An 18891-nucleotide genomic window follows, 5' to 3' on the forward strand; every position below is an offset into this window, starting at 1 on the left:
CGTCTTGGTGTCACATATATTTTGAAACAGTGAGAGCTTCTGAGGTTTTAATGAAGCAATTTCTGGAAAAGGATATCTGGGAGGAATAGCAAAGATATGTAAAGGTGGCATTTGTTGAAGGCAGATACCCAAAAAGGGGGAATTTCTGGGAAGAAAAAACTGGTTAAAACCCAAGAGTCTGAGCCAAGCTGTTTAAGCTGCATTCATGGCTCCTCTGTGAGTTTGTTGAACAGTTACTGTATGATCAAGTCATGAAACTTCCCTTCCCTGAGAAAGTGGTAAGTATTTCTCATCACAGCCAAATTGTGAAGCTTTATTCATTAATATTGGATATCCTAACTTGTAAATATTTAAAAGAGTGAAAAGTTGTTTTTATCTATAAAGAAAAAAAATTCTCCTTTGTAAGCTTAAAATTTTATATGAGTATATAAATTCTACTCAATATTTCAAGTACTCCTCCTATGCTGCCTGATATTTTAAGGATATATCCATTTTTTAGTACCAGATAAATATTATGTCTTTTTGTCTCTTTTTCTACATGCATTTGGGCTTTTTCAGTTTGGCTCCAGACACAAAGCAATTAGACTTTTCAGTATTTGCACCATTACTAATGCTATAATAACTTTGAGTAGTACCTGGGAAAGAACGCCGAGTCTTTTTTTCAACAATAAATACTTTATGGCATGTTTTCACATTTCCATATAAATTTATCCATAGATTTATTTCTGAGGAAGTCAGTATTCATTAACAGGAATAAACTTTAAAATGTGTCATTATGGTAAAGCATTCTTTATATGAGGTAGAGGATGAATTGCCGTCATTTTCATCCTCAGGTGTTAGTATAAAGGGATTGCATATTTTTTTAACAAACTCTATTTTTTCTGAGAGCTTCCATGAAAGTCAGCAAACTAATGCCTTGATCTGGAAAAAACTGAAAAATCTGCTTAAATTCAGCATCTTGCAAAATATAGGTTTCTTCAAATGATTTCTTTTATGTCCTGAATGCAAAATGAATGTAATAAACCACAAAGCTAGCTTAGAGCACAAATTCAGTGGAATAATTATTCGTGTGCTTAATTGCAAGTATATGAGGTGTGCAGTTCTGGTATCTACAGTGAGGTCACTCACAAGTCTGAGCAAAAGCATGTGCTTAAGTACTTTTGCTGGATCAAGACTTTAAGAAAATTATTGTTGCAACAGGGAAATTAACGTCTCACTGATGGGGCTCAACTGTAGTGAATTTAACATAGGTAATACCACTCACAGAAATCCTTTGTGGTACCTCGTACAACAACAGACAAACAGAAATGTATTTTCTTCTTGTTTGAAATGTAAGGAATAACTTTCTTCCCCTCCTTTTTAGCTGTAAATATCAGAGAGAAGTCAAAGGCATACATCTGACTGTTTTTGTGTTCTGATGTTGTTCTTAATAGTTGATTCCAATATAATTTTTAAAAATATTTTCACAGGATTGAGGTCAAAAGAGTAAGTTAACAAAAAAAGAAGGAAAAATAAACTTGCTTGGAGAGAGAATAAGATTATGAGAGAAAAGAGGGATGAAGGGAACTCTTCGCAATATCTAGAGAGAGATGTGGAGAGTAGAGAGAAACTGCAGATGAGATATTGTCAGGAAAAAAGCTTCAAAGAGTCTTAAAAATGAGAGTAAGGAAGCATGAATTTTATGAGGGAGATATATGGGGGTTCTGGTGAGTGAATGTGAGTGTTGAACAAAGTTTATTTGAAACCGCATACATTGTATAGGTTAAAGAAAGGCCAGTTAAGGAAAGTAATAGCAAGTGGTTAATGCCAGTTATGAGACAATCACTGTCAGATTTTTTTTATCACGTATCTATCAAAAAGGGTTGTGTGTTCCAGTATAAGCAAAAAGCTTTAGTGGAAGTCTCAACGCGTAGAGGAAAATGAAGCGAAAAAGAAGAAAGCTAATACCAAACTTCAGAGTTGCAGAGAAAACTGGTGACAGAGCAACAGGGGTGGGAAGAAGTACAAGAAGCTCTTTTGTAGAGCTGCTGGATTTTGAGAAGCAATGGGAGATCCAACAGAAAGGAGTGGACACGACAAGTAGATGCAGAGGCAACATGGGCAGAGGGAAAAAAAGAGGTTTTGGATTTGGAGGTCAGAAGCACTCAGGTGACAAAGAGAATGAGAATAAGCCAGGATACAGGCAAGTAGTGGTGAGCAATATAGGGTGGGAATCTGGAGATGCCCAGGGAGCCACTGAAGCCGCCAGAGAGGTTTCCTCTTGGAAAATATAGTTATTGAATGATCACAACTGAAAGCAAAGGAAGCACATTTTTGATGGGGTGGGAGTGAGCAGGATGCTGTCAAAATCACTGTTCTCACTCTCCAGAATGAGGCCCATAGTGGAGAAAAAGGAAGAGAAGAAGCAGGATTGGGGAAAAGGTGGAGCTCAGAGAAACAAAGGCAGCAAATTACTTCTGGATCAGGTGTTACTTAGAATGAGTAACACAGAAGAATGAGGAAGAAAATGAGAGAACTGAAATGAGAGGCCATTGCTGTAAAATCGGAAACAACCAGAAACTGTCTTCAGGATGGACTGTTTTAAACTTTCCTCCAAAGAATTATACCCTCTGAAAGGTAAGGCTGTGTTCATGTAAAATGACGGCTTTTTGTTACACATCTCAAATGGCATTTGGTGGGTATTTAATGGGATGCGTTTCAGTTCAGCCGCAGGTATAAAGCAAATGATGCATTTCTTTGCTTGAGGCCCTCATTATGCTCTGTAAACAATCAGAATGGAGATTTATTCTCCACTCACTGATTTCCTGCTCTCAGGGAAAAGCACGAGGGGCACGTTAGAAAGAATGTGCTAAGATACTGATTATCTGTTTCTCCAAGCCAAATTGGTTTAGGTTTCTCCAGGCCTCCTAGTAACAGCTTTATTATTATGGAGTTATTTACCCCCAAATACTTCTAAAACAAGTATCAGATTAATGTTTCAGATAACAAGAGAGCATATTCATTAACTCCCAGAGCTGGTCTCTTGAAACAGAAACTTCCAATGAAATGTGCAAGTATGGTTTTGTTTTGATTAGCTGATTATTCTTGTTTTCTTTTTTTACATTATCTAACAGTGAATAGTTAACGATAATCAATATACAATACACTCACTCCATAAATGAGAAAAAAATAATTCCTGTTAGCAAATATTTTTCTGTGTTATTAGCATATTTCATTTATGGCATTGTCTTTTAATCTAGCTGTAGATATGAATCATCATAAATACATGCATCACTTTTGTTTACCTACAAACCAGCTGTACTACATATTATGCCAGAAGCAGACATATATATGAAGAATTTATTTAGCTCTACAATAATTGCAGTTTCTACTGATTGCAACATTCTGGAATTCAGATTTCTTATAATTTCCCAGGAGAATTATGGCATGTTATGAGAAATGGATTAATCTCATAAATATGTATTTTTTATTTCATGGTAAAATTTTCAGAAGTTGTCAAGTTACTTAGGCTCATTCCCTCCCCAAATAGAGAATCTATTATGCTGTCTCATTTTCAAAAATAGCTTAAGCACCAACAAGTCAGTGAGACTTGGGTTCACGTGGCAAATCCTGAAAAAATATTTCTTCAAGCTCTGAAAGATAATAAAAGATGACTGTAGTTACTGCTGTTATACAGATCTTTATTTACAATTTCATGAAGAAAAGATCCAGAAAGGAGTGCTTTCTTCATTCCCTGATTTTTCATGGTACAACTACAATCTTTCAGGATGGAGAGGGGGCTGTTTTGATGCTGTCTTATGCTTTAACCATAGGTATAACATTCCCAATTGCTTCACAGAGGAATGAAGGCTGAAAACTTTTGTCATTTTCCTTTCACTATTTTCCATTGTTGTGGGCTGCCATGGTGATAAGGTCTCAGACAGGGCCAGCAGCTGGCTTCGCAGTGTCACTTTGTTTGACCATGGCAGGAATTGCAAAGGATGAGTGCAAGCTGATGCTGGAGGACACACACCTGCCAGCACAGAAGTGCTTTGCTACTGGGGGAATGCAGGAAGCCCCTTACAGATTGTCCTAACAGGAGATTCTCTTAAGAAAACAAAAGAGGAAATCAAAGTTTACTTAAAAGTAGCCTATGAGAAAGATGGGGACAGACTTTTCATCAGAGTCTGTTACAATAGGACAAGGGGTAAAGGTTTTAACTAAAAGAGAGGAGATTCAGGCTAGACATGAGGAAGAAATTTTTTACTATGAGGGTGGTGAAACCCTGGCCCATGTTGCCCACAGAGGTGGTAGATGCCCCATCCCTGGAGACATTCAAGGTCAGGCTGAAAGGGGCTCTGAGCAACCTGATCTGCACGAAGATGTCCCTGCTCATTGCAGGGGGGTTGGATTGTGAAGGTCCCTTCCAACCCAAACTATTCTATGATTCTTTGATTCTATGACAGTATCTATAGTGTTTCTAGAGGACCAGAGTAAAGAGGTCGAAACTGTTATACCCATAGTGCAACACCCAAATGCTGCATTGGGTTAAATACAGAATGCCTAAAGTTTGGCCTGCAAATCTTTGTAGCATTAGAAATCTTGCTGGTAATTTCAGAATGTGACTCCCTCGAAGGCAGAGTTGGTTTATATCTGATTAACTGTGTTCCTAGAGATTGTTGTTCTTTTCCTTCCTCCCTCCCTTCCTTCCTTCCTTCCTTCCTTCCTTCCTTCCTTCCTTCCTTCCTCGGGTGATAGCCCAAGGTAGCCCTGGATTCACTGTGCAGGCAAATATACTTTATAGCTCATTTTTGTAAAGTGAGACTGGAGAGTAAAAAATAACACAGAAATAGTACTAACTTGTCTAAAAATTAAATGAGATTTCTTTTCAATTTAAAACATTTTGTTTCAATCAGTTTTGCATTTAGCACCTTTTTATGATTTAATTAAGGTAGAGACAGTTTCCATCACTCTTCCACCTAGTGTTACATGTAATGGCAAAGACTTAATATTAGGAACATGGATTATTTAAAGTCAGAAAACCTTATAGACCCAATCGTGCAAAATACTTTGAAGTTTTCAAGAAGAAGCCCTTCAAAATATCAAGATTACCATCTGGCAAGAAGGTTGAGAGAATACACAGAGGGAATAGATGCTTTCATATAAAGTCACCTGAGGCCTAGGGGGATAGTAATATAAGTTTTCTTATTAATAGTAGCAATCTGTGGCATAATGTGGGACAGTGATTTGAAGATGAGTGGTTCTGACTTTGGACTATGTTTTGAACATTTGGTATCATTAGCAAAAGCATACTTCAAGTTTAATATACTGCATGTTTAAAATACAATAAGAAGAAAAAGAATAAAATAACAAATAAGTCCTAATTTTTAAAAATATATATTAAGGCATTTTTTTTCCAGTGAATATACTCAAAATAATGGGACAGCCTAAAAGGTGTAATGGAACAGAAGGAAAGGTGTTAGCTATAGTGCTGAAGTCTATGGCTGCTTTCAATATTTTTATTCTTCTCAACTGGTGCCACAGCTGCAGGACCAATTAAACCCTGTCCCCTGTCCCTGTCGAGCAGGCTGCCCCTGCACGGTACCCATAACAGAGACACAAGGCGGCAAGAAATCCCTCGAGGACTGGGCTCCCTCACAGCACTGAAGCAGAAACACATTTGACACTTGTAAATCCTTTCATTATTGGGATGTCTGCCTCTCGTTTGACTAAAGCAACTAAAATCCAGTGTCTCCAGAACAAAGAGTAAGTACAGTACGAGCTCTCTGATTCTTTAATACTTGTTTGTTTCCTCCTGGCCAGGTGTCTGTCTGGCTGGGAGACACAGTCCTGCATCCAGCGCACTGCTCTGGGCTGCCTGAGCATGGTAAAAGGCTGAAAATATACGGCTGCCAGTAGTTACAAGAGATAAATTAAAACAAATTTTAAAAAAAAATTGTCAATACCATAAAATATAAATAAATGGGATCTTTGTCTCTTCTTTGAAAATAAATCTACTTAGTCTTATAGTAATGTTATAGAAACAAAACGTTTTTGGATTTTTTTTTTTTCTTTTTCCAAAAATTTTATGACTTCTAGCTTCTTCTCTGTTTTCTGACTGGCAAGAGACCCGAGATTATAACCAGGAGCCACATCTGGTTCACAATGAAGTCTGGGTCTGCACTTTGTAACTAAAACCCTTATCTTGATGGTAGTTTTGTTTTGTTTTGCTTTGTTTTGTTTTAAGAGGGTGTCAAGGCAGCCACATAAAGACACAAAACACTGTAGTATTGGAATGTTAATTCCTTTTTGCTCAGGGAAAGGAATTATTAAAATATCAACAAATGTTTGGGACCTGCTTATTATCCAACTAATATTATATGCTTCATACTTCTCAACACTCCACCGAGGATTACATGCAATACACTCGACAGTTGTACCAATGTTTCCTGCCTGGTATATTGAAATTATTTTCGGTGAAACAAAGTAGATGTTGCTACAAATCAACTTCAAATTTAATGAAAAGGTAAAGGACAGAACTTGATATTCCTCACATTCTTCATTTTGTGGGTACAAAACCAAGCTATCCCTTCCTGGTGTGATGACCCAGTAGCACAGCAATGCATGGAGTTGGAAGGGAACAGCTTGGTCCCTGCAAAGCTCACATGTGAAATACCCCTAGGGATTTTAGAAAGATTTAAGATCCCTTTTCGCCAAAGAACAGTTGTTTTATGTGGAGACTTTTACTACCTAAGGACCCAAGTTTGCTTCTGAATTATTGAATATACATATTATAGTACAGCACACAAGTAATAATTTATTATGGAGTCAAGAGGATTAGCAACGTATGTTTTATGAATAAAACATACTAATAACAGCTTTGTAATGCTAAGTAAGGTAGATCGTAACATACTAGGACATATAATAAATAAAAGACAGAAACTTTAATAGGCAAGAATATTTGTTTATCTCTTTCCTTGAAATCAGCCGCATGCAGCCTTCTTAACTATTTGACATATCTCTGAGGAAATTTTCCGTAGTGTAGCACTGAACCTATTTCAAGGTGAATGTACCTCTTGAATATATGATTAAATTTAAATCTGAAACATTAACAGCAAACAACTAATTCCCAAAAGGCTAACAGTGTTCTGTCCATATTTTTAAATAGATTATGAATATTACATATACCTGGGCAAAATTCAGGGAAATGCTTGGGCAGTAGTTTAAGTCTATTGATGAAAGCAAGAACTAAAGATAAATTAATGCTGAGGAATCCCTGAAAAGGGATGTTGTTCTGCACTCAGGTTGTGCTTTGTATGTGTAATAAATACTGTAATATTGGGAATTGTGATTGTAAGCAAAGTTCCATGTATTATCTGTAACGATATGCAACTAAATATTGCATAGAGGTTTTGGAGCAGCTGTGAATTGTATTTGGGCTTTTGTAACAGGGTGTAAAACACAAGAAGCCAGTCTTTCCTCACATGCTCCAACAGTTCCCATCATTTTGTACACAAAAAAATTCCTTGTTGCTAGTTAAAAATGGTTGATGAGTAAAGTAGGATGTATTCCAGTGTATGGTACCTTTAATAAAATATCTCCCACTTAAAAAACTGGCAGTTACTTTAGGAGGAATCCCAGGAATTCTGGAAAAGAAAGAATAAATAAAAATTAAAAATTTAAATAAATTTATTTAGAGAATAAATAGTTTCTATATAGAGAAAGTAATTAACTAAGCAATGTGTTACTTCCCTAGTTAATCTGTTATATAATAAAGGTAGTAAGTGTCTAGCTGTGTGTAGTGCCTCGTAGCCAAGAGCTCCTTCCTATTTACACACTTTATGATATCATTTTATAGAGGCCTTGTGAAACGAGGAAAGAACAAATATTTATTCAATTCCGGGAACAGAAGTGCAGAAAGCTTGTTTTCAAAGGCAGCATCTCCATTCACAGCTGTGGAAACATGAGCATTCAGATGCTGTTCAGCACTTGCAGCTGCTCTGGAAATGGTGCTGAGTGTGGTCCCTACACCACCGTACCCAGCGTTGGCTCCATCCCTTCCTAAAAACTTAATGTATGGTTTTTCTGTTGCAATTAAGTCCTCAGAACAGCCAAGTACAGAAAGGAGGCAGTTGATGCTCCACTTCTGTAATAGAATATTAAAATCCTGTATTTTTTTTTTCCCTCGTGGATAGACAATGTGTCTCTTCCATGATTTATTATATTTAAACATGCTGACTTCCACACTTTTCCTGTTATTATGTTCAGTATGTTGACAAAGTGTGCTGACATGAAGTTTCATGTGATAACTCTTCTATGTAAAAATGAGGTTTGAGGGTGATAATGAGACCACCACGTGGTAGCTGATACTCTGCTTCATCTATCCTGGAAGCCCTTCGTCTCTTTTTCTTCTGGTTTTCTGATGTAAAATATTTCCTTTCAGACAGTATTTCAATTACTTGATTTGTTCCCTGCTGGACTATACCTGTCTCTGCTTTCAAAGAAAACAATGGTCAATGTGTGAATGAAGAATACAATGTAAGCGCATACCACCTTTCAGCTTGTTGCTCTCATCACCATTTTAGTCAACAGATAATGAAGAAAAGCAAAAAGTCTGAATGAACATACAGTCATCAGCTTCACTGGAGTTGCTGAAAGAGCCTCACAAGTTCATTCAAATGGCTTCCCTTGCATAACTCTCCTCTTGCTGAAATAACTGCATTGTTCCTCAGGGGGTTAAACATAATATTTGTATTACAGCATGACTTTGTCACCATCCAAATTGCTTCTAAACTACACATCCCCACTGCCCCACCCACTCCTGCTGTATATTTTAAGTACCTTCACAGATTTCTTTTTAACTTGCAAACTAGATTGTCCCACCATAAATGGGACTTCAACACACATTGTTTTAGAAAAGCAAGTCCTTATTTCATAAGGTGCTGGAGTATTATTGGTTGTAAGTTTACAAACACTTTCTTCTTAGTTTTTTTTTCCTCATATTTTATGTTGTGAATCCTTTCATCTTCAATTTTTCTGCTGCCTTTTTTGCAATTTTATATCAGTTTTGATCCATTTGTATGTGTATTGTCTCTATTTTAATACTCCTACTCCCCTTTTCTCTTTATTAGCTTACTTCTTTGTCTTTTTTGGTTTTGTTTTTTTTTTTTTTTGTTATTCATTTCTCTCTTCTGTATTTGCCCTCATCCCCTTTCCTTCCTTTCAAGCTAACAAATGTAGACTGTATTTACAGACTGCATTTTTTTTAAGAATAACATACCAAAGTCAGACTACAAATATTACTTATGCCTGATGTCAGTTATTCATTGCTTGTCACTTCCAATGCACTCGCCCCCAAAGAGCCTCCGCCACACTCTGGCCCAAAGTATAAAATCTCTGCCACTACATTTCAAAAAATAACAAGATCTTTTCATGTATGAGCTGTCAAATGAAGCTCTCGGATTAGCCAGCAGGGAAAGGGACACAGTCACTACCCACACGCACTATATAAGTATGAGCCACGTAACTATAAGCAGCAAGAGCTGATAACTCTGGGAGGGTGGTGAGCCCCTTTTGAGGAGCTCCAATGCAGTAACATGGGTTGAGATATAGATATAGATATATATTTATTTTTAATCTGTCCTTGCCAAGGTATTTGATGCACTCTTGAAAGCAGGGTTTGGGGGGAAGCAGTGCCTGGAATGCAGCTGTAGCTCCAGTGGAGGAAGGTCACAGGTGAGTACGAGGGTGGCATTGCAGATTTGGTGTTAGACAATGAATAAGGCCGTGTTGTGCTGTTTATTGTGCTGTTCCTGGTGGAGAAACCAAGTGATGAAGAAAAAGCAAGCTATGGAAGGTGGGGTAGCTTCATATTCTGCAAAACTGCTGTAAATAACCCCTCTCTGATAGCCTCATCATAGAGGGACATTAATGTGACTCACCCTGCAGCCTGGTAGGATTGTGCGCCAGCTGGGACTCAGAGAGGGTGTGAGCGTGTTGCTGCCAGCTGAAAGCCAAGGGGAAGTGAAACCTCTCATGCAACTTAAAACCATCAGCCTTCCGGACCCCTCTTCATGTAGACTGGAAAAAAAACAAGTGGGAAAGAGCTGGTTCAGGGCCGCAATTCTCACAGATTAAGTTATTGAGAAAGTGGCACCTGTTCCTTCAGCAGAGTGCTTTAATGAAAAGGGAAAAAAAAAAGCACATAGCTATAAAGGCAATACAAGGTTTCATGTGTTAATCTTATATCTCAGCCTTTCATTAAGATTTTTGCTTGTCACATCAAGTGTGTTACTTCAATTGCTAAGTGCTTCAGTATAACCGGTCTGTCCTCATACTCAGAAAATTGTACAAATACAATAGATACTATGAAATAAACATTGTGATTAATTTATCTTTATTTTGATATATCATAGTTGTTTAAATAACAAATTATTAATTTCTACTCACTTCCCACTCATCTTTTAATATTCCTTCCTTTTCCTTAACTATTCACAAAATCTTTGTAAAGCTGACCCTCTTTTCTGAGAAAAAATGAGTAAATGCATCTTTAGAAAGGGCTATAGCAAGGTTGCTTTCAGAAAAACAAACACCACTATCTGGATTAATGCTTTACCAATCCAAACCATTTTTAGTTCTTGAGAACTAAGTGTGTTGCTCTGTCGTTTGGTGTTTTTTTTTTTTGTCTCTCTACATGTGTTTGTGAGCTAGTTCTGCACCTCACACAACACCTGAAATAAAAATAGATCTGCTTAAATAACAGTGAGACCCTGAAACCAGAGCTCACAGCTTCTGGTTGTATTCACACACTGACATCCACACCACAGCTCAGCTGGCTTGAGCTGTACTCAGTCACACTTGGCACCATGGACCCATCTCTCTTGAACTTGAATTTTCTAACTCTTGGCAATCAAAGGAGAAATCCATGCAATGGGCAATAAATGACTCCCGTACTGACTCTCCTCTAGCATTTACTGTGTTTTATAGGAACTGCTAGGTATTTCTCATCTGCTTTTCTGATCCAGCCTTCCCCGACAGCATCACTCCCATGCTGGCTTGATTAGCTGAAGAAACGCCTGCCCTGGTGTTCGAGAGCTGAATAACAGCCAGAGAGCTGCAGGGCGATGGGAATGCATCAGTAGGGTGGGGGCTTTTCCATGGATAAATTTTGCATCACAGTTTAGTGTCATCACATTTTCTACCTGTTACTGATTCTGTTATTATGTGCCATTCCCTAATGTGGTCATGAGTGTGTTCCTACATTCCTCTGGTACAATGACGAGAAATGTGATGCTCTGTGGTTTTAGTCCCAGTAATGAGAACAAGGCAGTTCTCCTCACACACAAAAATTGTAATTATACAAGACTATATTGTGTTACTGGCAACTAATTAGAACTCTCTGGTGAAATGACATTACTTTACTACATATCATTAATGCAAAATGTCAAAATCAGCATGATAGATGTTTGTATACAAGAAATGGGCCTACTTTTGTAAGTGTAATCAACAAAATCACTGCACTTTATATATCAGTATTTTAAGATATTTAATATAATTTATAAAGAGTTATAGACACAGGCTTTGCCATATATAAATCATAAAAATGGAATTCTTACTTTTAAAAAAGCCAGTGACTCACGATTTTGTCCTCTGCATGTATTATGCAGATTCAATAAAATTCAAAATACCATGAAATGCCAAAGGGGGGGCCTGAAATTACAGTATTAAGCTCATATTTCACTCTATGATCTTAGAGCACAGGGCACACAGCAACTAATTTTACCTTCTTCTCTGTGAAGTAATTCATATTATCATATTGCATGCAGTTAAACTGAGACAAGGCATTGGAAGTGAATTCTTCCTGAGCAGCCAGTAAGTAAGAAGCTGGTGCTGGGATGAGGACAAAAGGCTTTGTACTTTGGATCAGGTGGAATATCAGGATACCATATACACTTCTCACTCATGGATTTAACTGAGGACAAGGACAGTAAACTACCTGTTGTTAGTGGAAAGGTGTTTTGCAATGACAGGTACACACTTAGAAAGCAAATAGCGTGTTCAGAGATGTAATGAAAAGTTTCTTACCACCTAGTCCTAGGTTTAGGACTAAAATAAGTGTATAATCACTTATGGTAAGCTTGCATGATTCTTGTTTATTGGAGTAATCATGGAATTACTCTTGGAGTGATTGGTTTGCATGTTTGTAAACTAGACGATATGGATGTTTTTCATTAGGGGTCTGTAGGAGATATTAGTGAATTAAAGCCATAGTTACCAAGGTACTTCTTCCTTGACAATGTAATGTTGATAATTTAAAAAAGTAGTGTGAGGGTACCATTCCTCTGGCAGCATACTAAATATGCTGAAAGACACATAACTAATGGATATAATTTGCAAATGTGTATGGAGAATTGGTCTTGACAGTTTTGTTTACAAAGGCAGGCAGCTATTTGCTGAGAACAGATATGACATGCTATTCATCTTGCTGCTACTAAGCCAAAGGGATTGCAACTATGATAACAAACTGTTAGTTTTGATTGTTGGAATGCTTGTGCAATGTTAGTAATAAAGGGTGTTTAAAAGCATATCTTGTTTATCCTTGGGCAACCGTATAGTATTTCTTATAATAATTTTCCTGAGGCATTTAAAAGGACAAGCTTAATTAAAGAACTGGTATCTGTCTGGCTCAGATTTAATGGGTCTGTGTTCTCAAAGTAGATGTATGTGGGGAAAAGGAGCAGACTTGTCTTTATTTCTCTGCTTGTGTGGGTTGAGACAGGATGTCAAGTGATGTACTTGTGGCCTCACACCTTTCAGTTCCTCCATTTTGGCTGGGGTTACCTCTGCACACCTTCCAAAATTGGAAAGTAAATAATACCGTAACACCCTTGTAAGTAAAGCCCAGCGTGATAGTAAAGAAAAAACAGGAACAAAACTAATGCTTTGTGCTGGATCTTAAACAAAGCCAAACTGAAACTGATGGGGAGAATACAGTGACTGAGGGGAGATAACAGCAAGTCCTCATATGTAGAGCTGAGAGCTGCAGCGGGCTCAGAAGGGGGTTTCTGGCTTGTTTCTTTTTGGACCGTGATGGCATTTGAGCACCACAAGAATGGATCAGCATGACTCTCACCCATATCCGTTGTCATCAGCCCTCTGCTTCAAACAACAGTGGGAAAACACTTTTCCCAGCACTCCTAAATGCTTGCATCATTTACAGCCCCCACTACCCCCACTAACAGGTTGCTCACACATTTTCTACAGAGCTTATTATTAAAGTAAAAAAAAAAAAACAAACCTGCCCAGTGCACAAAGACAGGACTAGGTTATCCTGCACCAGCTTGGTTGTGCAAGCAGCTGGCTGTGCATGAGGGGTGGGAATGGAGAACTCAGTCTTTTTTTGTGCAATACTGCTCAGTGAGCTTTGTTGAACATGCACATGCAGCTCAGTGATGTGCAGGCATGGTCTGATCTGGCTGTGACAGCTAAAGCAGTGCTTTCCTCTGTCTATCTCACCCCCATCTCAGAAGGCATAGCTGAGGTGATGGCTGGATGGGCTGAGCTAGGTGGGACATGCACGTGTCCCACTCATGAATTTAACCAAGGCTGAGTACACTAAAATACTTGGTGGTGGTGTAGCTGCTGCAGGTCACATCCTGGCCCGTTAACACAGGTGGTTGCTGAGCTCCATTCACACCTGCTGGGCAGTAGAGTGGAAGGACTTGAGAGTAAATACAACCTACAGATGTAGGGACAGGGAAGAAAGCTGCACCATTCAGTATTTGAGTTGCTGTGGTAATTCAGGCAGCAGTCCAGATTTTGAAATGTATTTTGATCATTACATGTAAGTTTACACAAGCAGGACATATCCAAAATCCAAACATCCCACAGCCAGGCCTCTAGAGCTAGACAGAGGGAAACAGGCTGCTCTGTTCTCAGTTGTTCTTACACACAGTTGCAGGTGACTTTGTGAATAGCATATGCAATGCCAAAACACAACTGAAATTCTCTTTGAATGCAAGCAGGCCTGAAGTTTAGAAGCAGCTGTGAGATGGAGACTTACTGTTAATGGCAGATTCAAGCAGCAAGAACAATAACAACACATTGTTTAAGGTGGACAGAGCTTGTCTTCACCAGTGTGTTGTGCTGCATTAGAACAGGACCTGGAGGACCTGTGTTAATTAACATAATTTCAAGTAGTGTCAGCTGTTTCTGAGTAAACCTACTGATTAGAGCAACAAATGCTTTATTCTCTGTCTTGTAAGAATGTGGATTTAGGAAGACAGTTATGATTAATAGCTGAGTTTTAAAATTTTTGTATCTCAAAACCTTTTGAAAATTGTAAAATATTTTAATAGATTGACAAGATTAATACATTTTATAATCTGTTCTTAGGAAGGGGTAAGGTAAAACTAAGCCTGTAACTGGGTAATTTTATAGTTATCTCCAGAGGTTCTTAGCTTAGTCCCAGACAACACATTTTCTTATGCACATTTTACTTTACTCCTAATGAGTAGTCTTATTGAATTAGATGAGCTTAACCAGGTATATGCACATTTATAGAATTAGTTTCTTGCCTTAAATGTTATTTATAAATCAGAGGTTATGGCATCTCAAAGTGCAAAGATCTGTGTATAAGGATAATCATTTAAGGTGCCCTTCAATGTAATCCTGGGGCCAGGATGCTTGTTTTGATTTGAAATGTGATGAAGTCCATGGGTGTTCAAGATCAGGTCAGATCTGCGACTTGCCTTGCAGCTGGGAGATCTCCAGCCACTGCTTCAATGGGTTAGTCATCTGGCTGAGGCAGAGGCCAGGCTGTCACTGATCTTGATGGTGAGAATGAAGATATTTTAGTAGCTATATTAAAATATAAAGGTAAGACATTAATTGTATTGTTCTATACTTCCTTCCAGAGGCAGCAGCTGCACAGTGTGGCATAATTTATTGAAGCTATCCATCATGTGACACCTGGGTGTGAAAAAACTTAACAGTTAGTAGTGTAAGAAACAACTCCATAGCTCTTATTTCATCAGTAAGGGCACAATAGATGCACGATACACATGCCTAGCCTTTAACAAATGTTTGCATATTGATCTGGAATTAAAATATCAGTAAGCCTCTGTTTTGACCAGGAACAGGGAAATCTGGCCATAACAGGTCATCTAATTTTTCCTGTAAACAGAGATGAGGTGCATTTGCCTGCTTCTCGCACTACTACAGATATCCAGCCTAAAGAACAAAGGGCTGGTCACACCTTTTACAAGGGTGTCGCTGTATTGAACACTTACGTGACAAACGAGCAGCCCATTGTGTGGCCAGGGCTCTCTTCAGCACAGGGCATGGGGCTGATGGTTGGCTTCTGTCCCTAGTGAATAATGCTGTGAGCAGGACTAGGCAGTACCTATGACAGATGATGCTCACACCTCTAGCATATTGGCTTTACTTAAGGCTGCCTGATGGCTTACACAGGATTCTCCACATCTATTAAATGGTTTTATATTTTCAGACTTTTTTTCCTCCCAACAGTCAAAATTGTATCAATTCCTCTTCCTTTTTTTTTAGAATTTTAAAACAACACAGCTACAGAAGTCAAGGTTCAAACGAGGTACTTTTCTTTCCCATTCTCTAATGTGGCTGTGGTACTGCATGCAGGAAGCAGCAGACCCTTGTTAATAATGTGGAAGAGCACAAAAGCTGCATGTTCCCCTCCTTCCTCACACACCTGTGCCTTGCAACAGGCACCTCATGGGCCTTACAGGTAATTTCTAGGCAATAGCTACAAGAAATGATAAAGTATCTGTTTCTTAAGAGCACACCTAAGTACTCAGTCCAGTACTAAACCCAATGAGCCAGCTTAGCACCAAAAGCCTTGGGCTATTCTACTCCTTGCAGCCTGGGAAACAGAGCTCTGGGCAAACAGTGAAGACCCCCAGGTGGGATCTTTTAACTGCTGGGGCTTAATGAACATTAGGGAAAAGAGCTTTTAAGGGAGGCTGTTTGGACAAGGAGCTTTTCAGTTTATGCCTGCTCTTAACAACCCTAGGATAGTCTAGTTTTGGTTTCTTAAAAGGTCATTTGTAGATAGTCCTTGGAGGTTGAATCGTTTTGCTTATTCCACCGCTTTACAAATGACTGAAGTCTAACTGCCCTTCAGAGAAGGTTTTGTAAAAGGGCATTTTTAAGTCTGTTAGTCTCTTCTAAGTAAGACACAAATGAGGGAAAATATTCCCCTTTCTACTATTTTAACTCACATGACAGGGCTGCATGAACTCTAGTACCTGAAGGACTGAAATCAGGAAGAGGAGGAGGTTAGAGGAGGTTTATATGATGAGCGATGGTGTACTGTGGCAAAATACATGCTTTCAAAAGGTACCTAAATGATCAGTCAGATCTACACAGGCTATGTACATCAATAAACAAATGAGCACCCAGGTTTGAAGGAAAATCTGTGAACTACCACAGACAATGGGATAAAGGTGTAACTGAAATTCATTTTTTAATAGTTCTTGGTGGCTGCCAAGTGCAGAATGCTAAGAAACCAGTCTTCAAGATCCCATCTACCCTTTGCAATGAAAAAAAACCCAAAATTTAATTTAACCGGAGTCACCAGTCAGCTCCTGAGGCGTAAACAGGCAGGTGAAGCACCGTGTGTAGGCTGACTTCAATGCTGGATGCCGAGCAGCAGTTGGCACAGGTGGAGGGGGTTTTCATCACAAACCCAAATTAACTTTAGCGAAGTTACTCTGTGTTTGCCAGGGCTGGAGGAACAACCTCCGCGTGGGAGAAGCGCCCAGCTTGCCACCCCGCTGCCCGCCCTTCCCGGGCGCCGCTCAGCCGAACAAAGGCGGCAGCGGCGGGTCCCCTTTGTACAGCGCGGGCAGGCGAAGGGGCGATCCCCGCCCGCCCGGGGCTCCCCGCCCCGACAGCCGTGCCCGGCGGCGCTGGGCGGGCCCCGCACTCCGGCCCCCGCGCTCGGCTCGGCCCGGCCCGGCCCGGCTCGGCGGCGTGTCGGGAGGAAGCGCCGGCTGCGCGGCGGGCGGGCGGCTGCAGCCGCTCGGCTCCCCCGCCCCCCGTCTCCTCCCCTCGGCTGCCGATCCTCCGCCCCCTCCTCCTCCTCCTCCTCGCGGCGGCAGCTCTCTCGGCCCCGGCTCCCTGCTCTTCCCCGCGGCTTCGCCTCTCTCCTCTCCGGGAGGCTCCTGCGCCGCGCTGGCGAGGACGGTAAGGGCGGCGGCGAGGCGCAGCGCCGGGCCGGGCTGCTGCTCGGGGCTCGGCAGGCACGGCGGGGCCCGGGGCTGAGTGCAGCGCCGTCCCGCAGCGGTTCCTTGCTTGCTGGGGGCGGCTCTGGGGAACGGCGGCGGGCGGGAGCCCCCAACACCAGTCCCGGCGGGCGGCTGGGGAGGGGGCCGGCAGCGCGGGTGGGGTGCGGGGCTGGCGGCGGCGCGCTGCCCAGGGGACGGGCAGGGGGCTCGGCCCCGCCGGGCGCTGTGGCAGGAGACGCCCTGCCCTGCTGCCGGGGGTCGGTGGGGTGGGCGGCTCCCTCCGGTAACAGAGAGCAGCCCCCGGCGGTAGGTGCCCCGTGCGGAAGCGGAGCCGAGCGGCTTCGTCCTATGCCCTGGGGGCGGCCGTTCCGGCCCCCAGCCTGCCAGCGGGTCCGCGGCGGGGCGGACAGAGCGGTTTGGCTCCGCTGAAATTCCTCGCTAATGTCAGGAGAAAACATATGGCCCAAGAGAAAGCCGCTGGAAGTGATGGCTGTTGAACTGCTCCGAGTTAATTCCCCGGGTCGGTGCGAAGTGTGAACTTCCTCCCCGGGATGCCGTGTCGGGGGATGCGGGGCTGAGCACATGGCCGTCTCCCCCGGGTCGGCGCTCGCCCTGCTCGGGGTCTGCACCGCATCTGTCACAACATCATCGCCTGAAACCGGGCCTGCCGGTGCCTGGTTTCGTTTCAAAGTGTTAATCTGACCTTAAGAAAACTTTAGCTGGGAGAAGGGAGGAGGCTTATTCAGAAGGTAATTTACGTAAATGTCTAGTTTTTTCTTCCCTTTTCCCTCAGTCAGACAAAGCATATGTGAAAAGAAGGGAAAGCAATGGAATTATTTGTGTCCTAGGGTCTAATATATATGACAGCTCACAGGGCATACAAGAACGTTAAAACTTTAAAAGACCTGGCACTGGCGAATTAACATCTCCAGTGAACCATAGTATTAACTTTTCTAAACTGGAATTTTATGGTCATTTGTGTGTTGATCCTTGCTTGTATTTAAAGTCTGCAGTTACTGTGTTCAGATATTTAAGGGTGAAACTTCTTTGTTCTTAAAATGACAATGCTATTGTTTTTTGCAAGCAGCAAGACAACTTTTATCTTTCTTGCAGACCTTTTTATCACTTAGCTGTAACTACTTGCTTTGTTTGTAAATCTGCCACTGATGTGTTGGGTGAATTTGCAAAGGTCACTTCAACTTCCTTTTCTTGTACAATGCCTGTAATTGATTTAATACGATACTGGGTCAGATTTATAATTTATTTCACATTTGTACTCATTTGCCATAAGAGCCATGTTTTATAAAGCAGCTTGTCCTTGTGTCTGCCCGTAAAGCCTGCTGGTTGATCTTTCTGCATGGTGTATAGGAGGTGCACAGCTTGGCTTGTGTCTAATGTTAACTGTCCTACTTATTTAAAAACGTTGAGAACTCTAAAAGGGTCAGTGTAATCCATACCACACATGCGCTCAGCTGACCTAGAATTAACAAGATAAAACACTTTTAAGCACTTCTGGAGTAAGAGGTGGTACATTATTACCTCGTGTGCAACTAATACAATTAATTGCTTTTTGGAAGTGTCTAGTGCCATCCCTGCTCCTCAATCAGTGGGCAGCTGAACACCCCACTTCTGTGGAGGCTTGGCTTGAGCT

At 40.8% G+C, this 18891-nt stretch overlaps 1 protein-coding gene across 7 annotated transcripts in view; it reads left to right on the plus strand.

Moving 5' to 3' along the window:
* Positions 1-2373: 2373 nt before the first annotated feature.
* The window catches only part of FAM110B (family with sequence similarity 110 member B), a 128765-nt gene continuing 112247 nt past the window's right edge, over positions 2374-18891 (plus strand). For 2 of the 7 annotated variants that reach the window (XM_065053599.1, XM_065053604.1), the window contains exon 1: positions 17053-17199. The gene's annotated coding sequence lies outside the window, so the exon portion shown is untranslated. Of the gene's footprint in view, positions 2617-9292; positions 9715-16991; positions 17200-17550; positions 17990-18891 lie in introns of those variants that run through there. The other 5 variants (XM_065053600.1, XM_065053598.1, XM_065053597.1 and 2 more) reach the window with 5 other exon arrangements.

The sequence above is a fragment of the Columba livia genome, chromosome 2, assembly GCF_036013475.1.
Source record: "Columba livia isolate bColLiv1 breed racing homer chromosome 2, bColLiv1.pat.W.v2, whole genome shotgun sequence".
Taxonomy (NCBI): Eukaryota; Metazoa; Chordata; class Aves; order Columbiformes; family Columbidae; genus Columba; species Columba livia.